We start from the raw sequence: 12,960 nt of genomic DNA on the forward strand, positions 1-12,960 counted from the left end.
TGGAATGGCATAGAAAGAACACCCCTTTTTATCTGCTGTCCGTTTTCCACATGCTGGAAAATCCTAAAATAATGATTCAGCACCCAGTATTTCAACACGGATAGTTTCTCTTATGACAAAGATATTTTTTTTTTCATTTTGACACTTTCCCTGATTTATTACAAAGCTTGTGATTTGTAAGAAAAATTTGCGTTTGTGAAATCTTAGAGGCTTGATAAAATGGAAAGTCAAGTCAATAGCTGGATAATTTTTAGAGACTGAGTAATCAAAGCAATTGTAGTGAGCTATTTGGTTTGCATCGTACAGAATGCAAAGTGTGATAAAGTTTACTGGTGTAGAAAGCCACATGGGCTGCCGAGAAAGTAACTCTTCACACCCAAATTTTATTGTTCTGAATAAGAAAGCACATCCACTAATGAGGATATCTCTTGATTTTCCTCCATCTTCCCTTCCGTCGTCACCATTCTCTTCCTAGTCTTCTTTTCCTTCTTCCCCTCTCTTTCCTTCTCTCTTTTTTCTTTCCCACTTCCTCTACCTCCACCTCCCCAAATCATTTTAGACAAATATTAGAATCTTACTTGTGTATTAGATCTCTGTGTTCCGTATCTAAAATGCTCACATCTAGGTAAGCAAAATGCAGAATCAGTGTCAAGCAGATTCTTAGAATGTTCCCAGTACTGTGATTTGTTTTCAGTCCCAATGTGAAATTAGGCCTCCTGCAGGATTTGGTATGGAAGCTAGTATGGAAGTATTCACTGATTTCATCAGTGGCGCACAGGGTGAGCCTATAAATCTTTAGTCCCTAAACTAGTTGTGTCTTAAGCCTGTTTGAAAGCATCATATTGCTTTATCATTTTCCTGGGAGGGTGTTTCAAAGTTAAACACTAGTCAAGGTAAGCTTTCTTGGGAAGTTAATTATTAGTATCTTCTGAAAATGAAAGTACTGGCATCATGTAAAGGAAAGGCAAATGCTCTGAATAAGTAGCTTGTTTAATAATTAATAAAGAGGCTCCACAAAGTAAAAAATGTAGGAGGAGCGATAGTGATGGGAAAACAGATTTCCTCTATGATATATCACTAAAGACAGTGCTGGTTGCCAGTAAGGTGAATATAAACTCAGGGACTTAGCAGGAAAAGGAGATCCTGGGTGCGAAAAGAACAAAGTGGTAGACCAGATGCCACATGAACTGTGTTTTTGACCTGTGACAGATTCACCTTCCAAGAACAAACATCTAGGTTAGGTTATCTTTTGTCCAAGGGGATTTTTCAAGTGTTTTGTTTACTATTTAAATATCGTGGCAGAGCACTTAATCCAGGATAATTGATACGTCAGAATTGCCACAAACTCTCTCTTGTCCCAGTAGCTTTGTTAGCATCCTTGAGGAATGACATGGGAATGGAAATGGGCAAGCACAAGAGGGCTTGCTTTGGGTGATTTGCATTCTGCAAAATTGCCAGGTTTCTGTTCTCCAACACAATAATGAGCTTTTCCCTCCAGAGGTGTGACGCGTGTATAATAATTAGTCCTGTGCATTTTAGTTGTGATTAGTAGTACAAATCCCCTTAGTCTTAAGAATGTAAATTTATTGTGATGAGATTTTCAAGGGGTCAGTCCCAAACTCTATATTTGGGGACAACAGGAGTGGGATGTACCCAGATACATCTTGTCAATGCTCATTGTTTCCCCTTTGGTAAGTCCTTTGACCAAACCTAGGAAACAGATTTGAGAAGCCCAGTTGTATGTAATTCTAGTGTCCCCCAATCCAGAATCACTTCAAATATTTGGTGTGTGTGTGTGGGGGGGGGGGGTTGCAACCTCTTTGATATGTTTTGAGAAGCCCAATAAAAAAATCTAAATGGAAATCATTATCAATATGTAATTACATAATAAATTCAATTTGTTTTAGATATCAAATCTTTCAAAACATTCAGTTTTGGGGAAAATAATAAAGGGGGTCTATGACTTACAAGGTTGGTAACTATGGTTTAGTCGACCTCAGTTCACAACTAGTGGTGTTCCTAGTGTGGAGGGCAGAATAACAGCCCTCCAGAGATGTCCCCATTCTAATCCCTGGAACCCGTGAATATGTCATTACACGGCAAAGGGGAAGTGAGGATGCAGAGGGAATTAAGGTTGCTGATGAACTGACCTCCAGATGGAGAGATTATCCTGGTTTATCCAGTGGGTCCAATGTCATCATGAGCCTTTTTTAAGTGAAAGGGAAGCAGGAGAAGCAGAGTCAGAGAGAGATTCTAGGATTCTATGCTGCTGTCTTTTGAAGATAGAGGAAGGGGCCATGAGCCAAGGCATGCAGACTGCTTCTAGCAGCTGGAAAAGGCAAGAAAAAAGATTCTTCCCTAGAGCCTCCAGAAGGAGCGCTGTCCTGCTGACACCTTGATTTCAGCCCAGTGAGACCCATTTTGAACTTCTGAGCTCCGGAACTATAAGGTAATACATTTGTGCTGTTTTAAGCCAATACATTTGTAGTAATTTGTTACAGCAGCAATAGGAAGCTGATACGCTTAGTGTTGTATCTTTCTGGATTTTGGTCATTTTAAATACATCACTGAATAGTAGCTACTGGGTACCCTGGCATACAAATAATTGGACTGGAGGAGTTGTAAAACTATGAAGGAAGTTGAATGCATCCAAACTCTTTACTGTTATCTACAAGTATCCGTGTTTCCTGCCCCTCCTGTCACTTCAGCCTAACCTAATGTTACTTCTTCACTCATCTGACTTCAGCTCCTTCAACTTGCTGTTAGTTTCTCAGACTTCCTGCCTGGACCCTTAATTCATGCTATTTCCTCTGCCTTGCTTGGTCTTATTCCAGGTCTTCCAACAGCCGACTTCTTTGCATCCTGTAGGCCTTAGTGTAAACTTTCCTCCTGTTATTCAGAATAGTCCATCACTTACAACTCCCAATCTTAGTGGTTTAAAGCAGTGAGGTTTATTTGCCCCTCAGGTCACAGCCCAATGTGGTTGGTGTGTGTGTGTGTGTGTGTGTGTGTGTGTGTCTGTGAGAGAGAGAGAGAGAGAGAGAGAGAGAGAGAGAGAGAGAGAAGAATGGGGACTCTTCTGTGATCCACATGGCCACCAAGCTCTTCCAGGACTTAATCCCTCTACCCTCTTGGGCTTCTCGGGATCCTCTGCAAAATTACCTGCTTTTACCTGATGAGAAATAAGGAATGTGTGGAGGATGGTTTGGGCCAGGCGTGGAAGGGAGAAGCATTACTGTGCCCTCATCCCATGTGACCCAACCCAGATGCGAGGGGTTGGGTGTGTAGTCTCCCTGCGTACCCAGGAGGAAACGTCACCACTCGGGTGACTCCTGGTGCTGTTGTGCCCCTTCTCAGAGATGCCACCATCAGCAGGTCTGCTTTGTAAATCTCATGACGCGTCCTTCCTCCCCATAGAACTTCCTCCTTAATAATGTATCTGCCTCATTGTTAGCTGTGTTCCCTCTATGAGCCTAGAGCTACAGGAGGACAGGGATCATCTGTTTTATGCCTGTGTGCACGATACCTGGCAATGCTGTGTTCTGCACAGAGCACATTACTAATCAGTAATAGTTAAGCAATGTGTGATAATGGCTGAGCCAGTGACCCAACAAATGAATGAAAAGACAAGCTTAACTAGAGGGCATCCACTATTATAGCCAAGACAGGACTAATAGCTCATGATCTTTTACAATAATACATTTTAAGAAGCAAAAATCTTTCTTTGAGCTCAAAACAATAGATCTTGGACAAGGATTTACAAACTGTTTGGAATGGCGCTGTTCTTTTGGTTTTAACCCAATTTAGCGTAAGTTCAGTTCTCCAGATGAGCAGTCTAGGGAAGAGCAGTGGTCTCTTTTCTATTTAGGCCGATTAATTCCACTCTTGTATTTCTGAGTTGGATGCAGCCCCATTCACACACCCTCCTAATTCGTCTGCCTCTTCTCCATGCACAGAAGCCAAACCATTTGCTCCCCGACGCTTTTCTGTCAATATATTCCGGCCCAGGAAACAGAAGCATACCATCTCAGGTGACTGAGTTTTCTTACCTTGCCTCTCCTTTTCCTTCTCATTGTCACTGTCCTTTCTTGCCTTAGTGTATGCTGGGAGTATATGGCAGTGTCAGAAGCTAAATGCGCAATCCAAGGCTTCCCCCATCACCCCAGGTGCACACAGCAGAGACCTGCCCTACCTTGCTCACCTTTGCTCCTCTGGCTTTGGCCTGGCCCCTGATTGGCTAGGCTCTGTGGACTATGGCAGAGGGGCCAGAGTGCCAATTCCTGGTACCACTAGCCAGGCAGGATGCCCCTCCCTCAAATGAATTTCTCCCACCCTGTTGTGTATCCCATGGGGCAGGCACATGGCATTTTGCAGGGTGGGAGGACCAAGGACTTGTGGCTGGGGTAATTCCTGTGACAAGTACAATCAACTTGTGTATTTTCTTCACTTTCCTTCCCTTACTTTGACGTTATCGTGGAGATGAAATACATTAAAATGAACACTAAAACCAAGGATGTGTGCAAAGAGGTATCAACAGAAATGTTCAGCAATAGAAAAAAATAGAAACAGCTTAAATATTCACATAGAGGAGTAGATAAAAATAAATTATACATCCATAATGAAATACTTGAATGTCATTAAAATGGATCGTGTAGAAGAATATTAAACGACATGTAATCACGTTCACATTTAATTTTTAAAAATCAGGCTATGAAACAGTGGACACTGTATGATCCCACTTTTGCAATTAAAAATTATTTTAATGTATGATAGGTAAACAACGAAAAGGATAAAGATCTAAATGGTGGTTATTGTGGTAAATGGGACTGTTAGTGCCCAACAGTATTTTTTAAATTTTCTATAATGCACACGTATTTCTTTTGGGAAAAAAAAAAGACATAAAAATAGAAAATGTTATTTTGCAAATTAGATGACAAATACCAAAATAAATACGTGTTTATAAAAAATAACTATTGATAGAAGACTTAAAGAGCAAAACAAGTCATTGAAGTACAATTAAAAAGCCCACTCACCTGCTTTTCTGTCTCTCTTCCCCATCTTCATCCTGGACCCTTTCTCTCCGTTTCCCTCCATCTCACACTGAGTAAGCAACTGAGGGTCCTTAGCATCTCTGGTCCCCACTCCATCACATTCGCGCCACCACTGCTTTGCTTTAGCCTTGTCATCTTCTGATAAGATATCTTGCCTCCCAGCCTTTGCACACACTGTTCTCGATTGTGCTGGGTGGTCCTCTCAACAGCCTGGCAGGTGGGTCTTCGGAGGTTCAGATCAAAGGTCAGTTGTTCCCTTGGAGTCTTTCCTGACAGTCGCCACTTCTCTTCTCAGAATCCACCCTTTATGCCTCACTCTTTATTCTGCAGGCTCTCATAGAAGCTGTACATCTCTGTCGCACTTCTTTCTTTTTTTACACCTACTTGATTGAGGTCTGATTGACATGTAAAAAGCCGTACATGTTTAATGGATACGACTCAACTCAGTGAATTTGGGAATAAATCTACACCCGTGAAACCATCCCCGTGGTCAAGCCATAGCCATATCCATCACTTCCCAAGATTTCCTTCTGACCCTTTTATCATTATTATTTTTTCTATTGCACTTCTTGGCCCTCACTTTGTACCAGGTATTTTACACCCCCTCCATAGTATTCCACGGCAGTCCTTTGCAACGTCCCCATGAGGGTTATAGCCCCGCTTTACACATGAGAAAACTGAGGCACAGAGCAGTTCAGTAACATGTCCAAGGCGTCACAGGTAGAAACTAGAAGAATGGTGTCAACCCAGGTAGTGTGGCTACAGTATTTCTACCCTTGATATAGTTATGTGCTATCTGCTTCTCCTATTTATATGGCCTTTCACACGTCTCTCTCTCCTACCATGTTATAGAGGAAGGATCATATCTTCAATATATCTTTATTTCTTTGACGCCAAGTCTGAGGGTTGGCATATGGAGCTCTCATTACTATTAACTGAATGACTATTTGTGCAACACGTGTTTATTGAGCATCTGCTATATGCCAGGCATTGTTTTAAGTTCCTCAAACACATAAATAACAAAACAGATCAAGAATCCTGCCCTCAGTGGGGAATGGAGGGGTATTTTAGATTCTAGTGACAATGTCAAGAGCAAGTTGGGTAAATAATTCAGGTATTATTTAGATGGCATTTTTACTTCTTGTGTACCCAGGCCTCACTAGATTACACTTTAAATTTTGGGTATACTTTGAGGCCACTACAGTGCTGGGAATTAATATAATCCTGCATTTGTCATAGCACAGCTCTGCATCTGATCAAATATAAGTGACCTGTCAGTGTTCAAACCATGACTGTGTGATGCCTCTCGGTGCTGTGAAACATAGTTTTGAAACTTCAGTGCATCCCTGAAAATATAACCTTCCCCTCATTTTTTTATGTTCTTCTTTCTTGCTCCTCTTTTTTTACATTTTTCTGCTTTTCTGCCCCTATTCTTTTGTGAAACCAGCTCAATGCCTCCTGCTGCGTCCTCCTGCACGCTCTGCCTCCCTTCATTCTCCGTTTCCTTTTCTCTCTGCCTTGCCAATTTTGTATTTTTGAACAGTTGATCAAAACTCAGAAAGGCAATATGATTTTCTCTTTCAACCTGTGTGGTGAAAATGGCGAGGAATTAATCTGACCAAAATTTGTGTCACCAAGGGCTATAGATCTTATTCGCAGGCAGCAGAAAGAAAGGGGGCTAACCTGAGAGGTCAGAGCAACCTCACCGTGTAGAAATTTTTTTTATTTTATTAATGACAAAGGAAAGATTGAAAAGGATTGACTGCCTAAAGTCACCTAAGTAAAAAAGGCCGTATAGGAAGACAGGTTCTTCAGCGTTGCGCCGCTTACCACCTTATAGAGAAGGAACACTGAAAACAATTCGCTTCTCCTGCTTGAACAATGCGTTTTCCTGGGATCTCATTTATTAAACCGAAATTGAGGTATTAAGACACTCAGACAATTCCCAAATAATGGCATAATGTTAAAACAAATGGAGTCTTACAGGAATAGAAATAACCTATTATACTTGCAAAACACTAGCTTAAAAATGTACCACCAGAATATGCTATTTCTTCATTTTTCCCTCCCCTACTCCAGTCTCCAAGAATGAAAATTACTCATTCTTTAGGTCTTATATTAAATTCTAATAGCCAGAGTGTGACCATAGAAAGCACCTGCATTTATCAAGAGTTTCTCTATATCTCGAGCCATCATACAGCCATGGTTTCCAGAACATTATCATTTGCAGATATTCTTTTTGTCAGACTCTGTTCCAAAAACATGGTCCTCTTCTTGTATCTCTATTAGTCCACTCAGTTCTTTAGCCCTTGGCAGTTGGACTTGAACCTGGCTAAATCAGCTCACAGGTCACCTGGGATCAGCGCACAGCCAAGCCAAGCGTTTCCCTCAGCCCTCGCGCTCCTCAGCCTTCCCGAGAGAGATGCAGTTTGCTGGATTAACGCTTATATTCAGATTTTCCCCAGGAACAAATCGTCACATTTTAAAAAGGGTTGGAGGAGAAATGCCCAAAGGCCTACCTAGCCTCTAGGTTAGTGGGTGTGAACCTCTACTGGGAGATTCCCCTGAAACAGAGGGGCCCTGGAATAATGAGAAAATCTTCACAAAGCAGATGGCAAAGGATTTGCTGGTTGAGCTCCCAGAGGTGTCAGCTCGCTCTCAGAAAAATGCAGATACGCCCCTTGTCCCTCATGGCGCCCCTGCAGTGCTCTGCTGAGCACCCTCCTGCCGCACAGGTGCAAACACACCTCATGTGAGGTGACGTCTATACTGTGGGAAAGTGATCCATTTAGAGAAATGCTGTCCTTAGGACAGTGGTACTTGGCCAAGCAAAGATAAAGCTTCCTAAACACAAAATCATTCATTCCTATGACACTACTTGGGAAAATTTCTCCGAGAAACTCTTTTTTTCTTTTTTTTTATTTCTGTTGGGGAACAGTGTGTTTCTCCAGGGCCCATCAGCTCCAAGTCATTGGACTTCAACCTAGTTGTGGAGGGCCCAGCTCGCTGGCCCATGGGGGAATCGAACCGGCAACACTGTTGTGCAGCGCTCACGCTCTAACCAACTGAGCCATCCAGCCGTTCTCGCCAAGAAACTCTTATTGACAACTTGGTTCTTGATCTCTCCTTCCTCTCTCCTTGGGCTTTTCATGTCCATACCTCTAGGGCAAGAGTGTCCAAACTGCGGCCCGCGGACCAACTGTAGCCATTGTTAATTGGCCCGCAGCAAATTCCAAAAATATATTTAGTTTACTTAAATAAACCAGGTGAGGCAATACATACTTTACCTGGAGTGAGTGGCCCGGCTGTTTGTGTATTTTACCACATACGGCCCTTGGTAAAAAAACGTTGAAAAAAGTTTTGACACTCCTGCTCTAGGGTGTGCTGAAAGTCATAAAGTTTGTAGTCTTTTTTTAGTTTACGGGACATCACTCACTGTGGGTATTTATCATTTATGGAAATTGTACACAGTGCTGGCGCTCCTCAGAATCAGAGTCTCACAATCTCTGATCAGGGGTGCCGTTCCCTATTTCGTTAGAGAGTCTTCCACCCAGTGTCTTCTTGGAATCCTCCTTTTTCATCTCCTATCCCTACTGCTCATCAGTATATAACCTGATGTTAATGGCTGTTAGCCTGGGACAATATGACCCAGCAATTCCTTCTGGGTATATAGCCAAAAGGATTAAAAGCTAGTTCTCACAGAGATGTGTGTACACCTGCGTTCATAGTAGCATAATTCACATTAGCCAAAAGGTGGAAGCGGCCCATGTCCACTAACATGTGACTTGATAAACAAACGTGGTACATACATACAATGGAGTATTATGAAGCCTTCAAAAGGGAAGACATTCTGACATACTACAACATGCGTGGACCTTGAGAACATTATGCGAAGTGTAATAAGTCAGTTACAAAATGACAAATACTGTATGATTCCACTTAAATAAGGTACCTAGAGCAGTCATATTTATAGAGACAGAAAGTAGAATGGTAGTTGCCAGGGGTTAGGGGGACGGGGAAATGGGGAGTTGGTGTTTAATGGGGACAGAGTTTTAGTTAGCAAGATAAAAGGAATTCTGGAGATGGGTTATACAATGTGAATGTACCTAACACACTGAAAGTAGTTAAGATGGTAAATTTTACATTGTATATAGTTTAACAACAACAAAAAAATAATAAAACAAAATTAGAAAAATAATAACCTGGGAAGAAGAATTGGAAAGTTATACCACCACCAAAAAAACTTTTTTTTAAACTCACTGTCAACAATTATTTCTCAGTGATGATGTACACAGCAGACCTGAGCTGAGAGCCACGAAGGATAATAAAGATAAATGCAGCATGGCTCTTGTCCCCAAGGAGGTGGTGGTGTGGTCTGGTAGATGAAACATGCACAGAATATTAATTGAATGAAAATTCCAAGAAATGCGTGTTCACATTAGATGAGAGGTGGAGCATTTGAGATGACCATTTAGGGTGAACTGAGAAGGATCGGTGAGAAACTAAAGTTAAATAGAAACGTTTAAAGAAAAATTCCCTGCACTTGCATTGAAGGATGAATAATTAAGACTTTACTACCATTTATTTTTCTGGATTCTTATGAACTTTTGAGACGGAATAAGCCCAGGCATCCCCTTCATTAAGTGTCACTTGATTAAATCCATCTTGTGAGCTTACATGGGCAAGAGATTTCTATGTGCCACCAAACCCCTCAGAGCTCATGACACTTTGAAACACCAGCATTCTCCATATAGAGCAGTTAACCTTACTGTAATTTAGCATTCGATTGTGAAAGTACTGATTAATTTCCTGAATTATGAAATTATGATTGTTTTAAATCACATTCTTAGAAAACAAAGCCATCTATTCATTTATCTTTTTTTTATTACCTCAAAAACAAATATAGTAGATGAAATACCTGATACCATGTATGTTTCTAATTCAAGGATCTTCCCATAGTTATGAATTGCTTTACTTTGTGATGAGCCTAACTGAAAGAGAGACTATGTGCAAATTGCCTGGCAAAGCATTTGCCTCTTTTGATCTACTCCATATTTATCAGTTTTGGCAGGCTAGCACAGAGATTGCAATTTCCCTCCCGTCTGATCCTAGGAAGCAGCTTGCTGAATCATAAGTCCTAACTTTAGGCTGAAGGTGAAAACAATTCCTTCAGGGAGGAATGCGTAGGGACAGTCTGCAGAATTAAGCTGATAAGTGATGGCATTGCATTAGGAGGTTACAATAATAGGATCACCTTAAATTAAGTGCCCTGAATGAATAAAGTAAACTGATTACTCTTAGGTTCACCTCAGTCTTGGCACATCAGAAGTTCTGGAAAAATGTCAAATAGATGACATCAACTGGGGTATTCTGATAATGTCATGATATGTTTGAAGGTGATATATGATCTTTTTTTCATTCAACAAATATTTATCGACCTCTTAGTTTATGCTGGACTTTATTCTAGGTGATATTGCAATGAATAGAAGAAAAAAGTCTTTGTCTTAGGAATCTTACCTTCTAATGGGGCAGACAGATGATTCAAAGAATAGAGAAAGTCTGAAGGGATTTCTGAAACATCACGGTGGGTGCTGAGATTTTAGATAGGCTGGACTACAATGAATTATGAAATTTCTAAGAATTTGACCACACAGAAGGTTATGATATTTGACACCATTCAATCAGTACTGCGCAAAGGCCGTTTGTGGGGGTACAAGGCATGCTGGGTTCGAGGCCTTGCTTTGCCGCTCACTGAGTGGGCAAGTTACTCCCCAAAATTGGACTCAATTCACAGCTGTCAGATGTGCACACTGAGCCCCATGAGCTCCACATCTCTTTCAGCTCTGAAATTCTGTAAGTATTAATGTTTCTTTGATGATTTAGAAGACCCTTCAGGATCTTTCAATTCCCCAGAGTTGTCAGTGTGAAAAACCAATTACGTACAGTTAAACTCATTTTATTTGAGCTTTCTGGTCATTTAGAGTTGTGATGAATAGGAATTTTTCCCATTATTACAGAGGGTGCCAAAAAATGTATACACATTTTATAACATCTCTTAAAATGTGTATACCTATTTTCGGCACCCCAGTATAAATATATAATAAAATCAGTTTCTATGGTCTGAATGTTTGTGTCTCCCCAAAATTGTAGGAATCCTAACACCAATATGTCTGGTATTAGGAGGTGGGTTCTTTGGGAGGTGATTAGGTCATGAGCCCTCAGGAATGGGATTAGTGCCCTTCGAAAAGAGGCCACAGAGGTCTCTAGCCCCTTCTGCTGTGTGAGAATACAATGAGAAGTCTGCAACCTGGCAGAGGGCCCTCACCCAACCCTGCTGGCACCCTCTCTGGGACTTCTAGCCTCCAGAACCGTGAGAAATAAATTTCTGTTGTTTATAAACCACCCAGTCTGTGATATTTTATTACAGCAGCCCAAACGGACTAAGACACAGGTATTATAAGTTACCAGTTATAAAACTGCCATACCTTTGTAATCGTTTTCTTCTATAATTTCAGGTAAGGCAATTTGATTCTCTTCGTTGGAGATAAATATAAGGAGAGAGCAATTTGTATAGTGTGAGTGATTATAGTGCATTTTACTACAATTTGGTAGTGAAAAAGCCTGTTTAGAATCACATATTCACTATGACATCTATTTTCTGACACAATATCCTTTAGACATTGTCAGAGGAGATGTAATTATTCAAAATGCTGAGATTACTTGGTGGAAAGTAGCCTGCTATGGCATCTGTGTAGTAAAAAGCTAGTTTCTAGGCAGAGTTGAATGTCCAGAGATGCTGGTCCCAATGTGGTATCTAACTTGACTGAATACATACAAAGAAATGTGATTTTTGCCACAGTGTTGGGGCTATGCTTTTAACTTGCCAAAGCAAATAGCTCAGCTACCATGGAGTATGAAGTTTCTCCAGATAACATTGGTATAGTCTTCTTATTTTGGGTTGGGGTTGGGGTTGGTAAGGGGAAGAATCACGTTCCCTGCAGCTCTGTAAGCAATTATTTGCTCTGCTGATTAAAAAAAAAAAAAAGTGTTTTGTTGCTATTAAAAGGGGTGTAGGTAGCATGAAAATAGGTTTCGATTTGGTCATTGTAGTAGAGTTCTGGGAAAACAGACTGTTCTTTTGAATTTCTAAACAATAATAATTTGTTTAAGACATTTGCACAATCATGATAAGTTACACATCTTGATAAGAAAGCCTTGCATTGGCAAAGCACAGTTATGTCTAAATTAAATTACGTAGGCACCAAGGGATAGGAGTAGATAGGGGAGGAGGAGGTAATTGAAGTAGCAAATAGTCTGAGGCATGGAAATGGAAATGTATGTAAACTGCAAGTTTAAAAGGCATTTGGTGTGGTGAACAATTTTGTTCATTTCTTTGGAGCTTTGAATAGGTACAAGTAATGATGTAGTGAAATGACCATGGAAAGAAATCAACTTATGCATCAAAATTGGGGAAGAAATCTCTTTGTATGTGGCACTTTGGGACCAAAGGATATTTCCTGTGTCCTTGCTACTCAAAGTGTGGTCTGTCAACCAGCAACACTCAGTTTCCTGGGAGCTTGATAGAAATGCAGAAACTCAGGTCCCATTCTAGGCCTGCCAAATCAGAATCTGCTTCTAGCAAAGTCTCCAGGTGATGTGTATGCACATTGAAATTTAAGCAACACTGCCCTACAGTTGTTGTAACAGTTTGTTCATTCATTCATTCATTCATTCATTCATTCATTCAATACACACTTTTGGAGCCTCTTCATGTGCCAGACATTAAATTAGACAATAGGAGAAGGAGCTAGTTACAGATATGAGTAAGACACAGCCCCTGCACTCAAGAAACACATAATTGGAGTGGGCCATATGAGAGATGTTAAAAGTTAGAGTTTATAAGATTTGT

At 40.8% G+C, this 12,960-nt stretch overlaps 1 protein-coding gene across 2 annotated transcripts in view; it reads left to right on the plus strand.

Annotated features, from left to right (window-relative positions):
- Positions 1 to 12,960, plus strand: part of CHN2 (chimerin 2) — a 267,473-nt gene that overhangs the window by 93,373 nt on the left and 161,140 nt on the right. The window lies entirely within an intron of this gene.

Source organism: Rhinolophus sinicus, linkage group LG09 (genome assembly GCF_036562045.2).
Source record: "Rhinolophus sinicus isolate RSC01 linkage group LG09, ASM3656204v1, whole genome shotgun sequence".
Classification (NCBI taxonomy): Eukaryota; Metazoa; Chordata; class Mammalia; order Chiroptera; family Rhinolophidae; genus Rhinolophus; species Rhinolophus sinicus.